This window comes from Typopeltis vanoorti, chromosome 17 (assembly GCF_054136105.1).
Source record: "Typopeltis vanoorti isolate ZY-2024b chromosome 17, IOZ_Tvanoo_1.0, whole genome shotgun sequence".
NCBI lineage: Eukaryota > Metazoa > Arthropoda > Arachnida > Uropygi > Thelyphonidae > Typopeltis > Typopeltis vanoorti.
In genome coordinates, this window is record NC_143565.1 from 59,812,511 (window position 1) to 59,834,938 (window position 22,428).

Below are 22,428 nucleotides of genomic sequence, written 5' to 3' on the forward strand. Positions count from 1 at the left end.
GCTGGCATATAAACTAAATGACCAGTCTATATTGTAGGAAAAAAGTTGAGAGGTTACATTTTGATTATCATGAGTTATTAAGGTCGAAAATAATCATGTAAGTACAATGTAAATTTTGACTTTATTTATATAGATGATATTGATCGAATAATAACATTTCACAGTACGTTACTAGAGTTTTTTTGATACTAGACTTGTTATATTATTTTCAATATTTGCTTTATAAAAACCATTTAACTCTTGTTAAGGGTATGTTAGTTTTTTAAACGAAATGCAGAGTTTCCTAAATCGTACCACTGTAGTGTTTCTAAAATCGTACTGGTACGATTTAGGACATTACACGTGCATTTCTATTATTTTGAAAAATTCTTCATTGTTCTTACAGCATGGAAAAACGAAAATACGCTCAATGGACTCCAGAAGGAATGGAAAAGGCCATGGAAGCATACAGCAATAAAACGTACGGATTTAATGAATGTTTCCAGAGATTTGGTGTACCGAAGCCAACATTTAAAAGGCATCTAGATGGGAAATTAAAGAGAGCTTTGTCAGCACCAAAATGAAATGGAGTTCTTCTGAAAGTATTACCTCCAGCTGTAGAAGATGAACTTGGGAATCATATTCGTTACCTTGAATCATTATTTTTGGCCTAAATATAACAGATATACGACGACTAGAATATCAAATAGCAGTGCAAAATAATATTGAACATAAATTTAATTGCAATACCAAATTGGGGTAAAAAATGGTTTTATAGATTCATGCAGAGCCATCCAAATCTTTCTGTTAGACAACCTGAAAACACTTCAATTGCTCGTGCTAAAGGTTTTAATAGGGAAGCCGTCGATAATTTTTTTAAGTTATCACAAATTGTCAAAAATAGTTGAAGAACAAAAACTAGATGCTCAAAGGATTTATAATGTTGAGGAAAGTGATTTTTTCACAGTAGAAAATAAAATGTGGAAAGATAGTGGGACAGAAAGGTAAGAAAAGAATAGGAAGAGTGGAAAAAATGAAGCAAAAACAAATAATGAAGCTTCAATCAAGCTACCTACCGGTGCTCCTTTACTTGGTAAAGGAGCACCGGTAGGTAGCTTGATTGAAGTTGCAGAACATGGATTTATAACCAGCGAATTATTTTTGAAATGGTTACTTTATTGATTTTGTTAAAGCAGATGCGAACAGAAAAGTTATTTTATTACTCGACGGCCACACGACCCATACAAAAAATTTAGGGGCATTAAATTTGACACGTGCAAATGACGTAACCCTTTTACAGTTACCAGGACATACCACACACTGATTACAGCCCCTGGATGTTGGTGTGTTTGGTCCCATGCAAACATACTACAAACAATCTCTTGACCAGTGGATAACAAATCATGCAGGCCAAAACATTACTCAATAACTGAAATTATAACTGCAGCTTATTATAGAGCTTCATCTGTTGGAAATGCAGTGAATGCGTTTAAAAGTAGTGGATACTGGCCAGTTAATCCTCTCGTTTTTGGTGATGCAGAGTTTTCTCCTAGTAATCTTTTAACACGTGAGGAATATGTTGAAAAAAATTCTCAAAACGATATTGCGTTTTCCGAAAATGAATTAAATGAGACTGAAACTGAAGATCCTCAGATTAAGCAATTGAATCCGGCACTGTAGAAATTAATGAGATGGGTGAATCAAAAGGGAATGTTCAACCTAGTTCTTCTTTAAAAGTTCCTATTGGCGAAATTTCACCGATTCCAACAAATACTGGTAAGAACCGACGAGCAGTCAACCAGCAACCGTACTCACTAGTAGCCCTCATAAAAATTTAGTTGAAGCTCTGAAGGAAAAGAAACTAGCAAAGATTTATTCTATGAGCAAGAAGTTGCAACATCTAAATAATGCCTCCAAAAGACTTTCAAAACATCGGAGTTGTGAGTTCTGATAAAGTTCATTTTAACGCTCCATCAACAAGTACCGCTCCAGCAATTAATAATCTGTAAATTAATGATCTGTAAATGAAGAAGAGTGGCTCTGCTTCCTTTGTCGACAAGCACGTTTAGAAAATGTGATTCAATGTATTACTTGCAAGTTATGGATTCATGACAGTTGTGGTGCTGTACTGAAAGAGGACAAAATATATTACTGCCTCAAATGCGATTTATAAAAATCCCTAAACATTTTGTAATTTTTAAATTTTGTTTATAAATAAATTGACTTTCTAGCGTAAGCTCATATTACTGTTATTTCCTTATTCACAATTATTAGGTACAATTTTGGAAACAGGCCAGTACGATTTAGGCACCGGGTTTCCTAAATGGTACCGATTGCAGGGTCATAAAAAACGTTTAAAACACTTGCAAAAAAGGAAACAACGTGCTAAAAAATACAGACATGAGATGCATAAGGAATCAATTTCTAGAAACAAACATGATTTATCATTTAAAAGCATATTGGGAAATAAATATGTCAAAAATGTCTTAAGAAGTACGATTTGGGCAATTCTCCCCTATATCGATTATTGGTGGAATTTTCTATTACTTTAGAATTGAAGCTAGAGAAATAGCAAAGTGAGACAATGATGAAGGTTTGTCGCATTCTTAGGAAGAGGATGGATATAGACTTTCAAGTAGGACGATAAATATTCAACTCTGGTGCATGCAACTACTATGGACCAAGGATAAAAGGATTATCAGGATCGGGAGAAGACGTTTTTAGTATATTAATTTAATAAGATTATTATAATCTCATTTTGGCAAAATAATCAACGAAAGCATTGTGAATTGTGATGTTTGAGTGCGGGAACATCGAAAATACTTAATGAGATTGTTTGAGAAAGATTTTGTCTTGTCAGAAAGCAAATTATACTTTGTACGAATTTTTTTTCCATGCATTCTTTATTTTCTGACCAAATAAAAAATTGCTACAGCCATCTTTCACTCGGAGTATTTTAGTAATACTCCAAGTGAAAGATGGCTGTAGCAATCGGAGTATTTTAATATTATGCTAATACAAAATATTTGTTAATTATATATGGAAAATGATTTCTTCATTTATTTAGCTCTCAATATCTCCATAGGTCTAGCTCCAACTGATGAGACCTTAATAAAGGTTAAAACTGGTTTAAGTGATCCATCCGATAGTTCATGCCACTAGGGAATACTGAAGCAAGTTGATGTGAAGTCAACGGCCTCCATATACAAATGTTTGTCATGAAGGTAAACTGCGCAGGTAAATCTTTCTTTCTTCAAGTTCGGGTAACGGATTAAAAACAAGAACATAATTAATTGTCAAGTATTAGTAATGGAGCCTAAATCTCATTAGAACAAGAACTGGAGAAAAAGTAAAGTGAGAAGCAGGAAAATTGGCCAGATGAGTGATTATGCATTAATCAATTTAGGACGAACTATAGTCGTCCTAAAGGTGTGAAAGAGCGGTTCGACTTTTTACTATTCAAAGATAAAGCTTGAAATTAAACAGCCATATATGTTAGGATAAATTTGAGGTGTACAAGCAGGGATAGAAAATTGTGCAGAAACAATTGTTGGAGTTGGAAACTGAGATGCGTTCTGTCAATCATAGATAATGTCCTTAGTTCCCTATTTAGAATTATATAAATTGATATTCCCTTCACTTATATGTAACCAGCTGGTGTCCTTTCAAATATCTTCCTTTAGAGAAAAATGAAATATTTTTTCGATCTAAAGGAAGATATAGTTCTAATCCCATTAATTGTCTTTTCTTAGTTGAACTGATAAAGATGAAAATTTAAAAAACGTCATTCTCACTTACATTCTTCGGAATGCATTTCGTTCTTCTTTGAATTAGTAATTCTGAAGTTATTAATATTTCATGATATAAAGTTTGAAAATTTTGGACTTTAGCTGATAAGGTGCTCGTAGTACTGTTCGTCATTTTATAGTTGAAGCAATGTTCTTTGTCTTCTTCCAGTTCTCTGGCGTAAGAACGAAAAATTGTTTTTGCCAGTAATTCTTAATATTCAAACTGTGGGATTTCGAGACCCACCATTAGCTGTTTGCCTTTTCCCTCTTGTTCCTTTGTGAAAATAATTCTGAGGTCCTTCATCCCATATATCAATAGACACTGTATGCCTTTTTGCCCTAGGGCGTTTTCCTTCTTCATGCACCCCACATATATTACACGCAAAGCCAGCATGGTACAAAATCAAGCACCACAACAACTTCAGGTTTTTTTTTTTATATTTCATGGACGAAGTATAACTAAATTTACCATATTAAAATCAGATCTTCGTTTTTAAAAATGAATATGGAGATATTCAAAACTCTACACCTTCCTAAATTTTTAATTAATAAATCTGCACATTCGAACCCTGAAGCTTGTTGGCTACAGAGCGGGTACGTTAACCGCTAGGCCAACCAGGCTGGGATTGGTCTCACAGATGAATGCCTGTGCAGAGATAAACATGAAATTTCATTCGGTATTTAAATAAAATATAATAGAGAACAATATCACTAATCTAACTACATTCAGTAATAGCTTGCACTAATTCCATTTTGTGAACCTGAAGAGTAGAGGATGGAGACAATTATCAGGACATAGCATAGGACAGCACGACGAAGGATTTTGCCTCAGCGAAACCTTCACAAATGGATTCGCATAATACACAACCACAAGTGTATCACTAACGAGAAACGATCCAAGCGCCAATCCATTAACGAGGATGAAGCGTTGAGAAAGCCTGTGTGTTCATTCGACACAACAACAGCGTCATTTCCGATGAAGAAACTAACAGATTAGTATAGATCACCTTTTAAAGTCATTCCCAGATAATTTCCCCCTTTTGGGAAAAATAGCTGGGAAGCAGGCCACATACTCACTGTTCATTTTATTTCTTAATTGTTGGCAAACTTTTCAAAGTCTTTTAAGTAGCTCAGGCGTAATATTCCGACTAAGTCAATCTGTGAACGATATCAAACTGTGGGATCAAATAATAACGTCCGGAATGTACTGCATATCTGCATAGGGTGCTGCGAGAAACAAATAGAGTCTTTGTTTGCAAAGAACTACCACTACTCCTCTCTTTTTCTCTCTTTCTTGATTTACCAAGCTATTTGCGAAACTGAACAGAACAATAATGAACATATTACAGAGACGTACTGTAGTACTCAGATCCGAAACCAAAACTAGACGTGAAACTAAAACTAAGCATTATTAGTTTACTAATACCAAATACAAATTGATAGGCCATTCTCACTCCCGTTTTCTATAATATCGTTCTCTATCACTTTTATAGATCTTTTCTTCACGAAAAAATAGCAAAAGCGATTGATTCCATAGCCCTCCTTGTCAATCTTAAAAAAAAGATCAGGTATCGGATCTTGGTTATTCATGTTTTATCATGTCTTGCCCATTGACAGGTGAAACCTTTCAAAAAGGATGCACTTTGTGGTTTGAAAATAGGGGCCCGATTCTCATGTGTTTGATGGAATGGAGAACTACACATTTCTATGCACCTTCAAACTTTAGTTTAATTCTATACGTCAACTTTATTAGCCACAAAGACTGGTGGATAAAATTGCCTTTATTTGTAGAGAGAGAACAGCAAAGAAACTGGCGTCATAGATCCCACACCCACGATACCCTTCATGAATTTGAAGGGTATCGTGGAAGAAAGTTCCGCTTATTGAAGATTACATATGCTACAATAAGTCATTTCTCCCATGGTTATGAGATGAGTGAACGAAAGTTGCTGTTTATCTAACCTAAAGTGAATAACAGCAGTCACTTGAGTAGGTGAGAGAGAAAATGGACGTCTATAGAGAATTCGTTTTTGATAAACGATAGACCGTGAAGATTTTGATTCTCAGAGAAAGAAGCGTCTCGGCATTTCTACTTCTTTGAACGCTTTTATGAATATCAGAAAAGAAATATTTCCTGCGGCATTGCTGTTTCCTTTCCGTATCATATAACCGACGAAAAAAAATGAGTACGAACGTCTTTTCCAAGTCAGCATTTTTAAAATGAGAAAGTAAAAAGAATTCATTTGTGGTTTTTAGAAATGCAAAGTGAGTTGTAGGCGATCTAGAATATTATGATGAAGGAGATATAAATTTGCATTATTATAACTTTAATACGAGGAATGTCCCTCTCAATAACTACATTTCAGGTTCGTGATTACATTCTACTTCGCTTAGAGAACACGTAATTCTATTTACATTATTCCTGTATTTAGTGGAACATTTGCTTCCTAAAGCTCTTCTAAATTATATGCACTTACAGACAGAGAGAATTTAATTCACTTCTTTACATAAATAAGAAGCGTTCGGATAGTAGAAAGGTTTCCATAAACAAAACACATCGTTATGCTTCATCATACTAAACACGTTTCGCTTTCATGAAATTTACTAAATTATCATTTCCTTTCTATTAATGCTAGAAGATGAGCTGCGCTCTGTTTTTAAAGATATTCAAATGCGTCCATTCATTGAATTCACTTACAGATCCCCGAGTTACTCATAACAGATGATATTCGCAGTCTTTCAGAAACCACTGCGAACTATCAATAACATTATCTCGTGCAACGGAGTGAGTAATCAGTTTCAATGACGTGAAGTTGTTTCACGCCAGTTTCGTTGCATGTGCTATTGTTACTATGGCTGGCACGTTATTTTACACGCACGGTCTGTTGCTAACAATGTCAGTTTCCCAATAAATGTACCCGCATTTAAATTCCGCTTTATTTAGGCTGCTTATTTACGGTAAGTTACCAATCGATAAACGAAAATCTGCGCTTACGGAAAGTACAATTTGCTTTCAATACTACATTTTAAGAGATTAAATTTAATCCGAAATAGTATCAAAGGTTATGCTCGTGATATGCGTTTATCAAATTAAGAAACAAACGAATTTCTAGATCCAAGCCAGCTGTGCATCGATTATTTCAGTTATCTATATAAACACGATGCTGTCATTTTGATTGCTGGCCGCAATGGAAAGTGATCGGGTCTCTTCCAACCTGACAACAGCGACAGGTTTCTTTCAAATCGCCGTAGCAACTGTTTGTAGAGATCAAGGGAGGTAATTGTCTTTCCTACATGGAATAGAAAATTGATATTCTGCTTATGAAACATAAAGTGCCATGTTCAAAAAGCAGAGTTGTAATTATTTAAAGCCGTTAATTACCAAGTTTTCTATACTATCAAGCATGACGATATTCATACTTGGCATTGCAAATATTCATATCTTGCAAAGGTGAAGTTATTTTAATTACATTTTTCAATAACTTTACCAGAAGTAGTGATAACAGTATTCCTTCTAATCGAAAACACACATGATCCATTGAAATCAGTTTATGATGAAGTTTAAAGTGCGGTGTGATATAAAATATGCGAGGAACCGAAAAAAGCACAGTATATGACAATTATGAAATGATGATTTTACTTTCAATAGCATACGTAAAATGTTAAAGTTCGGCGGAATAAAAAAGAAATTATCCACCAAATTCTGTACAGCATATAACAAACAACGTAATTAGTGCCTGTCAGTGCACAATGTTCGATACAACCACGGTAGAAGCCCTCTAGTGGAAAGGACATTGAAGCAGATACTGCAATTCCTAATATTAGAGGGGACACAGAAAATCTGATCACATATCCTTGTTATCGATAAATTAATAATATTATATTGAAAATATTTTGAAGAGAACGCCAAGTTTGTTTGTTTGTTTTTTTAGATTCTAGTAAATGGTGTTTTAATATGAATAAGAGACAACACGAAGTTCCTTTTTACTGTTTAGTGATTAAATTGGTCCAGGATAGAAGAATGAATAGGGGATTTGAGGAGAACATTTCCTGCCGAGTATGTGATATCGGAAAGAAAGTATGTACAAACTCTTAAAAACAATGGAGGTTCAACAGCTTTTGTTTGTGAACTGTGCTCTCGAATACATGAATATTATTGAGAGAAAAGTAAACGTTTGAAAACAAGATCAGCGACTGTTTTAACACCCCAGAAGAAAGCATTACTTAATTAAATAAGCTCACGACTGCACTGCCTAATTCGCATGATTCAGAAGGTTATCTCGATGATAGACTAAAACTCTCATTGTATACCACTTTATAAAAATATTTAAAATAAACTTAATGCGAGAATTAAGAGAAAATTTCTTCCCAAGAAAGATTCATATAGATGAATATTTTTAAAAAACTCGTTGTGGGAAAATTGCTCGGGAACAAGCTAAAGTTACACCAAAATAAGGATTGTCAGTTGATGCGAGATTTTTATTTGATTAACAGTGGAAATTGTCTAGAAATTACGAAAATAAAGATCTGTACCTGATTCCAAAAAAGTATATCGTGACTGAAAATAGTTTAAATGAGGATGTACAAAGAAGATTATTATCAAACCATTTCCATGTAATCTTTGCACAAGAATTCTATTTTAAAGAAGAGATATGAATCATATTCGCTGTTATTTAAAAATCACATTATTAATGAAAGGAAATAATTGCTGCATCTTATTTGATCTGATAATCAGCAGTAAAAAAAAGTGAGCATTGGCTGGAAAAAGGAAACAAACTGACTGTAATGAATTTTAGCGAACACACAAGAAGTTATATATGGAACTGAATAATAAGTATCTTAGTGTGGAAGGAAGCAAATTTCTATGGAATGCGAAAAAAATGAAAGAAAACACCAAGCTAACAAAGAATATAGCACCGTGTTCAAACTGATCTTAACATAATAAAAGTAAAGGAATTGGTCAACAACTGTAGGCTACAGGTATGACAAATATGGTCAAACGTATGGCAGAATTACTGAGAACTAAACATATGGCGAAATAAAGATATTCGAATAGGCCGTTATTAATCTTCAACAGTTTTGTAATAATAAAGAGGATAAACTATGAAGTATTAGCAATAATTAGTGAACTGGTTGGAGAACCAACCAGTTCGAAACAGCTGTCAGGCCAGTGAAACCTTATCAAAATGGACTAATAAAAGGCGAATATATCATCATCATGCATATCAAGATTTAGGCATAGCATGGCCGGTTCCGCCTTAGAGGTCATCGTTGAATCGTTAAAGAGGAAGAGGACGTCCTGGTTTTCTTTTTCCTAATGGCTTGTACTTTAAGGCTTATTTTGGTAATTTTTCTGTTTTCATCCTTTGTTCCATCCATTTATGTTTATATTTTTTAATTTTTTCAATTACTGGTTCTTGGTTTAATTCTTTCATAATTTCTTCGTTTCTTTTGTGATCAAACAGGGTATACTTTGCAGTTTTTCTCATAAATTTCATTTCTGCTGTTATTAATCTTTGTTTGTCTTTTTGTTTTATTGGCCAGATTTCGCTTCCATACATTAAGACTGGTAGGGCTAATGTATTGTATACTTTTAGTCTGGTTTGTTTTTGAACTAGGTTTGGTTTAAATAATATAGAGTTAATTACACCTGTTATTTTTAAATATTTTGCAATTTTTACGTTTATATCTTTTTCATTTTCATATTTGATCATATATCCTAGATAATTAAATGAATTCAGCTGTTCTAAGATCTTGTTATCTATTACTATCTATGTTCTTGCGGGATCATGTCCTTTAAAGGCCATAGTTTTTGATTTTTCCGTTGATATTATCATACCATAATCTTTGGATATCTCATTTAGATCTAAAATAGCTTCTGTAAGTTATCTTCAGAATTTGCAATTATTATTTGGTCGTCGGCAAAGAAGAGTGTGTTTAAGTTCACTGTAGGAGAAAATTTAATTCCTTGATGTAAATTTTTATTACATTTTATTATTATTTCATTTAAGTAGATATTAAAAAGATTTGCTGAGAGAGGACACCCCTGTCGGATCCCTTGGTTTACCTCTCTCGTATATCATAGCTCGTGATTTAATCTTATTGTATTTGATTATTTTCATATATACTTGTGATAGCTTTTAGGATATTATTTGGTATTTGTCTTTCTTTTAATATGTTAAATAATATGTTTCTTTTAACTTTGTCAAATGCTTTCTCAAAGTCAATAAATGCAATATGTGTTTCTAAATTGTATTCTCTTCTTTTCTCTATTATTAATTTTAGGCAAAAGGCCGGGTATATACATGATCGTCCTTTTCTAAATCCATTCTGTACTTCTAAAATAAAGTTTTCGGAATATTTCATTAGCGAATATATATACAGACGTTTGGGTGGCGCATATGTCTTTTAAGTAGTCCGCACTAAGGCAACTCGTAAATTCCGAGGATTGTATTCCCGTAAGCTCTCTGGTCAACTTACCTTACGATATTTTCATAATTTCTACATTCGGCTTTGAAATAATGCTGGATCTCATATCCACTTTTGCTTATATAATTTTGTATCGCCGAACTGAAGCCTTTTGGCTGTTATATTTTAGTAATTCACATTAGTTATTTATTAATTTCGAGCTCAATTTTGAAAAGTAATAAATCAGACTTATAAGATATTATGATCAGGATGAGAGTGATATTTAGATGAAATTAAAAAAAAAAAAAAACTAATCGTAAAATAATGAGATTTAATGTGATTGTGTAATGTGAAAACGAAATACATAAGTAACGATATATGAAGATGCAGATAGAAAAACAAATTCTGGAAGACAATAGAATTAAAGATTACGAAAGCTAAAAATATGAGCTAAAACACAAAAAAAATTGTAGTAAAGGAAAGCAGGCAGTATTGTGACGGTGTTGATGCCCTTTTCGACGGATGATCAACCGATACAGAATACATTTTTTGGATCCAAGCCACGAAAGGTTGCTATTAAACCTATAGTACATTCATATCCTAGGTGAGTTAAGTGTTTTTTCTTTTTTTATTGATTTCATACATTTTTGTACTTTTAATTTATTTTTTACTTGGTTTTTACGATTTTTTATTTTACGATTAACATGGAACTTCTTCAAGCCACTTCAGGCCTCCAATAAGCCGCTTGGCGTCTCACACCGAGCGATGAAATCTATCTCCCATTTAAAGATTCACAAATATCCATGCCCTCTTCGGAATTCACACCTCCAGCCTTCTGGTTAGAGAGTGGGTACGCTAACCACTCGGACAACCAAGCCGGCAAAGGCCAGTAATAATATCTAGTCAACCATCTAGCCCAGGTGGTTGGCTAGATATTAATTACAGCTAAGTTGGTTTGAGAGTAAAGTCTTCTTATTTACCCTGATCTAACGTATAAACCGAACAAGTAATTATACCTATATTTTTAGAGAAAACAAAAAAAAATATTAGTCTACAATTTTGAAATCTCATTTCGTTGATCGCCAGAACATCTGGAAAACGACACAAAATCCACATCAGTTCTTAAAAGAATCCAAAAGAATTTCGATTTTTATAAAAGGACCAACAGTGCAACTAGTTTTTCCGCTTTGTTGTAATTTTTGCTCGTTTCTCTCTCTTTTTTTAAAGAAAAATCTATATTATATAAGAGTTTCTGTGGATGTGAAATATTAGCTTATAATATACTTAATTGCACTTCATGGAACCTTAAAATGGAACTTACGTGCAATTAAGTTCCATTTTATGTTTCGAAAACCAAGCAGTGTTCTAACTTTCTTTGTTGAATAGAGATATCAACTAGGAAGTCATTCTTCTCAGCAGGAAAAAATGCTGAATCGTGTAAAGCAGGAATCGCCAAGGCAGACAACGACGAAAATTACAAATTTTATATATTTGCCCAACACAGTTGTAAGGATCTGATAAGCTCGAATGTCATGAAAACTGTGCAAAGCTTTTTCACCAAAACACTAGCTTTCAGTTGAATGTTTGTACGTTTTTCTTCCTGCCGTTCATTTTCATTTAGTCAAGTATTTGCATGGGCTTCACACTTCGATGAAAGAACCATGCAGTATTACGTCTTGTGCCTTCTTAACGCAAATCAGTGGTAACAACTCTCTTCTTTTGGAAAGATCGGGAGCATTAAACTATTATGGCTCTGAACAGAGGTTGAATTAACTTATTTCATACGCAGATGGTAGGATTGCTCATCCTTAAATTCGATGATTGTTTATTTTGTTGTTGTTTTTTTACTCCACATAACAGACAAACCAACCAAAAAGTATACAGATTTAGCAAAGAGAACATTGGAATAATGACATGAGTTGGTCTTCTCTTTGGTAATTTGAACTGCCAGCAACGTCTATATCTCTGAGTATTTCAAATTTTTCTTTTTGTTCTTTGTGTGTTAGGGAGTTAAAGCTCAGATAAATCAATCCATAAACACAAGTGCGATATGCCTGTGAATCCAATCTGAGTATATTCTTCGTGTACGTTTCGCGATTTTCAAGGGAAAATACTCAGAATATTTTCCACTGCAGACTAGAGAAAATTCTACGTCTCTGGCCAGCGAACTCATCTGTGGTTAAGAAGTACTCGAAAATATTTTAATCTCCTTGATTGTATTTGATTGTAGATTTTTCTGAGAGGATTTTCGCTTCTCTGGTCGAAGATGGTGACCTCACGGGTGTGTTCTTTCAAGAAATACGAAATTATCTGCCAAATTGTTTCAGAATTTCGTAAATGACAATTTGTTGCAATGACGATAATTGTGGGACTTTTTGTGGATTTGTGACTCTTTTAAGATGAAACATCTGCTAATGTCAAGATATTAGGATTACCGTTGACGCCATGCGCTTCCGCTGAACACTATAAGGGGAAATAGAGTAATTAACCTTTGAACTTTCCTGTCAGAAACTTTAAAGGCTCGTTAATAATGAGCACGTCTTAATCCCCAAGATTACCACCGGAACGGTAGAAAGAAAATCGGTTGTCACCTAAAGTTTCCTTCCGTTACACACACAAAGTTGTTCTACATGATAGTCGATAAAAATAGGAGCATACAACACTATTCTCTCTTTGCACAGCTTTAAATGCAATTTCACGTTACTTTAATAATGATTAAAAATGATAACTTGCGCTTAGTGGTCAGATATACAGCGTATCAACAGATTTAAATACCGCTTTACATGCTACAGTGCAAAAATTAGGCAAATAAACCTCATCATGCGTGAATAATAGTCTAAATATTAAATAACCTATCCTTTTCTGTGCACGCGTCTTATTCAGATATTAGCATTGAACGAAACATGTGCGTCGCTTATAGAGATATAATGAACAGCAATTGAAAAGCTCATCATATGAATTGGATTTGCATTAAACAAGTTAACAGAGACGTTGATAACAATTACGGTCGCTAAATGATACAGTGAAGTAATATAACAAGAGTAATTGCTAGCGAAAAGAATGGAGTGTGAACGTTATTAAAATTCCATCTTTATTTTAAAAAAAAATAGAATATGCAAAACAAAAACAACATTTTAATGACACATAATCGTTTTTCTCCAGATGAAATCACAGACAACATATTATGTTGCACAACTACGATCTATGAGGCAAGCCTATTACTCTTGTTTATTGTATATTTTCTTCTGGGCCGTGTGTTTTGTCTGGAAAAAATCTTTTCTCGAGGAAGATCTCCAACGATGATTTCTAGATTTACAGATGCTTTCAGCGATGATATGTTTAAAATATTACCTCAGATGAATAGAAAATTTACAATGTTAAGGAGCGGATGGCTATTTGCTTTTCAAACAATGAAACTAATGAAATTACGGTGAATAATACATAATGAAAATCCGTTATAAGCGATGTAATAATTATAACTATCTGTCTCTTAATTAACGCCTAGGAAATTGAGAGTTCGAACAGAAACTTAAAATCTGAAAATCGAATCATGTCAGATAAAAAGAAAGCAACTTGGCAGGTCATCGATAACTCCATCTACAGTTTTGGTTGTTAATTCTTAATATTCCGTTATTTTGTGTTGTTTAATCATTTATTTACTGTCGGCTAGGACGCGGGGAATCTCTATACGAAATTCTGAACCGAAGGGGGACTAGCTGGTAACATAAAGGTGGAGGGATTTTTCTTCCTTGAAACTGAAATGTAACTTCCCGCTAAACAGGAATACTAGCCAAAGATATCTAAATAACTGATGTCATGCACCTGACTCATAGTCTTAGTTGATTCCGAAGCAATTTTTACCTACCTTTATGTAAGGTGAACATTGTCATTTTCTTTTCAAAGTTAATTTGACCACAGAACTTTGGATCTCGAAAACTCTCACGAATTCTCCAAAAAAGTGTAATAATGTTAAAAACGAAGAAGAAAAGAAATGATGCAGACTATAATAATAATAAAAAAAAAAGTGGAGTCAACCTGGAACTATTTTATGCGTAGCGCATAACATTCATAATTTTTGCCAATAAAATGGTCGTGATGAGATGGCAAACTTTAACGGAGATTCTAAATACCGTATTTCTTTTACCGAGCCAAGGATGTATTAATAGTATCATTTCAAATTGTTTTGCCAATAAAAACGTCCCAGTTACAAGGACAGATTTTAAAGAAAAATATTATTTGTCATTTCACGTCGTTTGACAGTTAAAATAGAATAATAATAGAAGGGGTTATGCGTCCCGGTTGAACCTAAGCAACATTTTACCTCCCAGCAGCATACCAATATGGTTAAATACACATTACAGTAACCATCTTTTGATATATGATACTGAGTACTGTTACAAACGGTTCACATCTAAATGTTCAGTCATCGACTTTTCTGTTATTTTATCAACTTATCACGATATCTGCAACAAAGTACGTTCTTCAAAAACTTATTAGCAGAAATCCTCCTGCACATATCGAAGCATTGTCAGGTTATTAATGCTTTTTATTAAACTTCAATTATGTGGGACTTATGTATTTTACTATATCATCATCATCACCATGCGTATCAAGAATTTAGGCCTAGCATGGTCTGTTCCGGCCTTAGAAGTAATCGTTGAATCGTAAAAGAGGACGTCCTGGTTTTCTTTTTCCTAATTACTTTAAGGCTTGTTTTGGTAATCTTTCTGTTTTCATTCTTTGAACGTGTTCCATCCATTTATGTTTATATTTTTTAATTTTTCCTATTACTGGTTCTTCGTTTAATTCTTTCATAATTTCTTCGTTTCTTTTGTGATCAAATAGGGTATACTTTACAGTTTTTCTCATAAACTTTATTTCTGCTGTTATTAATCTTTGTTTGTCTTTTTGTTTTATTGTCCAGATTTCGCTTCCATACAATAAGACTGGTAGTGTTAATGTATTGCATACTTTTAGTCTGGTTTGTTTTTGAACTAGGTTTGGTTTAAATATAGAGTTAATTACACCTGTTATTTTAAATATTTTGCAATTTTTAGGTTTATATCTTTTTCTTTTTTATACGTGATCATACATCCTAGGTAATTAAATGAATTCACCTGTTCTAAGATCTTGTTATCTATTACTATCTATGTTCTTGCGGGATCATGTCCTTTAAAGGCCATAGGTTTTGATTTTTCTGTTGATATTATCATAAAATAATCTTTGGCTACCTCATTTAAGATCTAAAATTGCTTTCTGTAAGTTACCTTCAGAATTTGTAATTATTATTTGGTCGTCGAAAAAAAGGAGAGTGTTTAAGGTCACTGTAGGAGAAAATTTAATTCCTTGATGTAAAGATTTATTCCAGTTTATTATTTAATTTAAAAAAATATTAAAAACATTTGCTGAGAGTGGACACCCCTGTCGGATCCCGTGGTTTATCTCTCTTTTATATGATAGCTCGTGATTTAATCTTATTTGTATTTGATTATTTTCATATATACTTGTGATATTCTTTGGTATTTGTTTTTCTTTTAATATGTTAAATAATATGTTTCTTTTAACTTTGTCAAATGCTTTTTCAAGTCAATAAATGCAATATGTGTTTCTAAATTGTATTCTCTTCTTTTCTCTATTATTTATTTTGGGCAAAAGGCCGGGTCTATACATGATCTTCCTTTTCTAAATCCATTCTGTACTTCTAAAATAAAGTTTTCGGAATATTTCGTTAGTTTTCTATTTAAGATTGTGCTATATATTTTGTAACACGAATTTAGTATACTGATACCTCTATAGTTTTTAGGGTCATCTCTATTACCTTTTTTAAAGATAGGAATCACAATTGCTTTTTTACATTCTATTGGGGGGATATCAGTTGAATAAATTTTATTAGAAATAATAAGAGTCTTTCTTTGAATCTTTTTCCTGCGTATTTATATAGTTCTGAACCTACCTTATCTTCTCCAGGTAATTTTCCATTTCTTGTTTCTTTCAGGCTGATTTCTAATTCTTCTTTAGTATTTCCTTTTCATTTTCTTTAATTGTTTGCCAGTTTGTCTTTTTTTTTAAATATTTGTCTGTCCACAATTCTGTGTAGTAATTTAGAAATTCTTTTAATTTCAATTCGGTGTTTAATTTTATGTTTTCTTTGGTATCTGCATTTAAGTGTTTCAAAATCTTATATAAATTATGTTCTAAATTAGAAATAAATTTGTTCCATGATTATCTATGTCTTTTTCTGACTTCTCTTTTAGCTATGGCTCTTATTCTTTTATATTCTATTTAATTTTCTAATCTTCTACTGCTTAATAATTTGTGGTAGGCTTCTTTTTTTCGTTTTTGATTATTTCTTTCATTGTATTATCCCAGATATTCAGATTTTTCCTTTTATTGAATTTTTTGGTCTTTGCTAAGCTTTCATTTGCTGCTGCATTTAGTATCATTTTTATATTAAGCCATTCTATTTCTATTTCTTAATTTTGTTTTATTTTGTCTAGATATTGGTTAGTTCTTTGTTCATATAGCCATTGTACATTTGTGTCATTCAATAGTTTAGTTTTATAAACAAATGTTTCAAATTTTCTTTATGTTCTTGTTACTTGTAGCCATTTAGGTGGTAATCTTAATTTTATATTAACAAGGAAGTGGTCACTGCTTATTTCATATTCTCTGTGAACTCTGACATCTAGTGAAAATGTTGATGTCTTTTCATTTAATATAAAATAATCTAATATTGATTTCCATCCTCTTGCTTCCCAAGTATATTTATGTATGTCATTATGTTTATAGAAGGAATTCATTATTTTTATATTATAAACTACAAAGTCAATCAATTTTTTACCATTCCTGTTTAGAGTATGTTCTCCATGTATTCCTATATTATTATTAATTTTAGTGTTTCCAATTCTTGCATTTAAGTCTCCTGCTAAAATTACGTAATCATTTTTACTTATTTTATTATATATGTTTTCTAGCTGATTATAAAAATCAATATTATCCTGTTCTCTTCCTTCTTCTGGGGATTTTATAAGCCAATTATTGTTAAGTAGCCTCTATCTATTTTTATTGTAGCTTTTATTATTCTTTCATTCCATAATTTATAATGTTTTAACTGTTTTGAAAGGGAGTTATGAATCCAAATCATGACTCCTGCTTGTGCTCTTTGGTCTCTGTCAACTCCACTGTATATCACATTAAAATTTTCGGTTCTCCTGGTTCCTTTTAATTTCTTTTTTGTTTTTTCAGTGATTACTGCTATTTTAAAATTTCTTTCATTTAATAGTTGGTCTAATTCTATTTCTTTATATGCTATTCCTCTTACATTCCAGTTTGCTATGTATATTATATTTTGTCGTTTCCATTTTTGTTTTATTCTCCACGTCAGGGGACTAGCCTGACGATGGAATAGTTCAGTGGTAGGGCTACTACCTTAAGGCTTCTGAACTACCCTTCTTCCGAATTTAAACCCATGGGAGGAATAGGATATATTGAAGGGGGGAAAGAGTAGATTATAGAAGAATCATAGTAAGGTTTATAGAGAGGGCATAGTTGTAAGGCCAGAAATGAATAGATCCCATGACCCTCGAGTACTCTAATAACATAAGGGTCATAAAATAAGAAGAGTCGGCTGATAAGGCCATATAGGAAAGATTAAAGTAAGTGGATCTTCCTCAAAGTAGAAGAAGGAGAGGATAGATCCAGCTAGGGGTCCATGGGAGTGCCACTTCCCTTAGAATGAAGATGATTGTCCCATATGGCCCTGTTGGTCCACGAGTCCTTATTCAGTATATTCGGACCACCCCACCATATTACACACACACGCACACATGGTGGGCTCCCCTATCCGCCACCCAGGGGACGCGCTCTATAGGGGTTATAGGGTCTACATTTAATTTTTTCACGTAATTTTGTCACTGCAAATGTCCGATTGAAACCAGAATAGAAATGAGTCGACAAATTTTAATACAAATCTTCAATGGCAAGTTTCATTAAACTCCAGCCAGGAGGTGCGACATTATTCTTAATCAGTTCTAATGTTTGTTTGTTTGTTTTAAAATTTTGACTGAAACAAATTGAATCAAATTAACATATGTTTACTTTACATCATCAATCGCAAACATTCCATCAAGTCGAAACGGAGGTTTTGCACCAGAGTTTAAATTCATTTTTTTCTTTGGTTACAGGACTCTGCGCTAAAGGGAGTAAAATGCAGACAAATACTCGTCTTACAATAACGAGTATACGGACAAATTCTGCCTTATACGTAGTTATTTTGCGAAACGCACTTAAAAACTATAATATTAGGGCTGTATTCGGAAATGTTTCATCTTCTTAAAGTTTTAGGCTCATCAAACTTAGCAGCCTACCTCAGCTAAGTAATTTACCTTGATATAGACTTCATTAATGACCTAATAGAATGTTAATTCTGTGAGCATAATCTATTATGTTTGTGAATGTGTGTATGCTCTCAGCCCGGTTTTAATTGATTTGTGGGATTAAAAACCGCACATTTTCCGTATAAATCGGAATTACTCATCTTTAGTTGAAAACGCTTATAAATATGAATATTCCTTTCATCCCAGTTGGTATTTGAACACGATATATATATATATATATATATATATATATATATCTTGTAATACCGATGTCTCACAATTCGCCAGGAATTTGATTCATGTACGTCATCATCAATTTACTCCTCCCATGAAATTAGGTGGTTTATACATTAGAGGCTCTGTAGAGTCGCTATGAAAACGTTGTACATCATTATATACAACTTTCCATGATGTAAATCGAACGTTCCAACATTATATTCCCCCCCCCCATGAAATAATTAGGTGGTTTATATATTAGGCTTTGTAGAGTCGTGACATATGCTCTAGAACAAGCAAGGTTCGATTATCGGTATGATTCAAGAAATCTTTATAAAGAATTTTTACTGAAAAATAAGTAAGACTCATACGGTTGTGTCGTTTTATTTCCTCCTTTACTACCCAGTTAATCGAGTCCCCTCCCCCAAATATCAGAAAATCGGAACATACGGGCAACTGAATTAGAAACCTTTATGCAGAAGACTGTTGGTCAATAATACACTACACTGGTTCAAAAAACTAAGGATGAATACATTTTTACCTGTATATGACTTCTACCAAATGTGGACAAATTTATTACCAGCATCCAATACATTATATTAAACAAAAATATTATAAATTTCGTACAAATTAAATTGTTATACATTTTTTGTCAAAACTCCAAATTTCCTAAGGACATTAGTTAAGGAATTAATGTACACTACTTACAGACAACTATGCGGAAAGACATTTCAATATGGAATATATCTACCCCGAAGAGTGATGCAGCTTTCACAACGTCGTACCATGCTTAGCACCAAGTGATTCAGAACGTTTTTGAGGTAAACTGGTGTAATCCTCTTTCAGAGCAAGGATAAGGCCTTGTTTGTTTTTGGAGAGGAATTTCGAGCAGCAACATCTCTCTATTGCATTCCAAACGTGTTCTATACGGTTGAGATCTGGTGAGCGTGAAAGCCACTAGATTCAATTAATATCCTCGGTCTTGAGTAGTCTCTCCACTGCTCGTGTACGATGTGATGTGGTATTGTCATCCATAAAAATGAATTCTTCGCCTACAGCACCACGGGATAATCGAACATGACGTTGAAGAACTTCGTTGCAATATCGTTCGATAGTCATAGTCCCCTTTTCCAGCACTTGTATTTCGATGCATTCATTAAACATAATGCCTCCCGACACCATGACTCCTGCACAGTCGTATCTATCCCTTTCAAAAGCATTCTCACGATGGTAAATGCAGTACCACTTTCACGCTGGATCAAGTGTCGTCTATAATTGGACCAAAGACTAAAACGACTCATCTGTAAAGAGTACATCAGCTCGTTGGTGTGTTGATCAATTTTTATGGAGAACTCCACTGAGAACGTGTTCCACGATTAGCTGTAGATAAAGGGACGCAGACTACAGACCTTCGGGCGTATAGGCAGTGCCGGATTTACGTATAAGCTAAAAAAGCTACAGCTTAGGGCCGCGCAATCTGCCGGGGCCTCAAATAAAAAAAAACAAAAAGACCAGCTGATGCAATTTAAAACAGTAGGGGGCCTCTGGGTTTTGTATAGCTTAGGGCCTCAGCAAGTCTAAATCCGGTCTTGCGTACAGGCCTACTTGTTCCAGACGAAGTGCCACATTGTCAAATATATCCGTGCACCTCTGCTTAAATGGAACCGACTTACAAGCTGACCTGCCGTGGCTCGTAGATTACGTTTTGCTGTTTTATGACCTCTTCGCAAATGTCTGGTACACATTCCATTGGTTTTAAATGCTGCCCAAAGCTTGTATACAACGATATGCGAGATTCCAAACTCTCTAGCAATATCAGTAATTCTGCGGCCTTCAAGCTTTCCAATAATTCTTCTTTGAGGGAAATCATGCAGATTGTCTTTGAGACATTACAAGACATCCAAGTTTGCAACTTTATTACTTCACGAAAAGAGCTTCCTTCCAACACAATTCGCTCAGCGAAGCCTTTGACCTTTTATCTTGGGAATGCTACCATGTGGCCCCCTTTGCATGCGATTCAAAAATGTGTATCCGCTTTTTACTCGAAATCGTCAGTTCTACAAATTGCTTCAAGCTGATTAGTCTGAATTTGCGGTTGTAATCTTCAGAAACAGCGTTCTCCTTTGGTTTTGGACACTAGTGTATATATAAAATATAGGAGATGATCTGATGGACTCTATTCAGTTGTTTGCTGGATATGTATAATTGGGCAGTGTGACAGATAAGGAAGTTCTCATTAGTTTTCATAAGTCCTTGATACGGCCATATCTGGATGCTATGCTCAGGTCTTTGATCACATGGGTTTCTTGGAATACTCCATATGACGACAAATTGAGATTTCGTAGGTTGAAATATTTTGTTGATGATAGGTGAAAAAACGGGGATATGTTGGTAACATTTAAGTTATTAAAAGGATTTATAGTAATGATGCCGAGGAAATATTTAAGAACCTGACTAAAGTGAAGGTATATTAATGGTTATCCCTGGAAATTGAGTCAGTGTGGTCGACAGGGTGGTGAGGACTAGATTTCCGCTTGGAGAGCAGTGAGTGATAAGAATAGGTTTCCAGTCTGTTGTGGGCGCGCTTTGTCTGTTCAGTCAATGAGTTCAGGGTAATATATATCATATGCTTGATTTGGTCTCCCGGGATGAATTTTTAACTCCATATAGGTATTATGTGGCAACAACAATAATAATAATAATAACAACAACAACGCGTCCTCTTTGATACCATCAAGCCAGAAAAGAAAGAAAATTATGAAAAAATAGGCCTGTTTGTTCTTTGAAGACTCAGAGTGAAACTGAAAGAAATATGTTTCTTCTTATTGTCAAAAACAAATATGAGTTGTGAAACTACAGTTAAAAATACACTTTTTATCTAACTAAGGTGAATGAGATGTGTTTTTTGGTTGCATGATTAGAACTGATAAACAAAATAATTGTAGCAATGCAGGGCTTCTCGCCAACATTTTAGGAATTCCAAAAATATCAGTATATCTGAATCATAACCCTACCACCACACGCAGAATCTTTGAAAGAATGAGTACAAAATAACAAGGTTTTATATTAAACATTAATAGTGCATAGCCTGTTGCAAAACCAGAATGGTGTACAGAGCATAATCTATAATATTCTATTTGTCTTTCGTTCAAAACAGAAAAAGAAAAACTAACACAATGTTCATTTGAGTATTTCTCTATGCTATAATGCTTTGTAACCTCAGGCAGAGAAGTGTGATTTTTGTTTTTCGTTTTTTAATAATGAGTAACCCGGGTCTCCCCCCTCCGCTACAGAGACAAACAGAAGCTGGAAAACGCATGAAAATTAAAGAAAAAATATAGGACGAACTTAGTATTATTTGCATAAGCGTGCGCTTAAGCAACGACTAAAATGATGAAAAAATTGCACGTGTACGGTAAAACTTCGTTGATAATATTTTCATACAAGCAGTGGATGGAAATATCAGAAGTAACCGTGAAAATGTATATATTGGTTCAATTTAACTAATGATCTACCAACTAATGATCAGTTCCGTAAAAAATGCCACAAAGTAGGAAGCATTGCATTGTTCAATGCTTCCTACTTTGTTCAATGTTCGTGGCACAACAAACAGAGGTCCGAGGTCAAACCAGGAAAAAAAGGACAATACCATCACATCACCA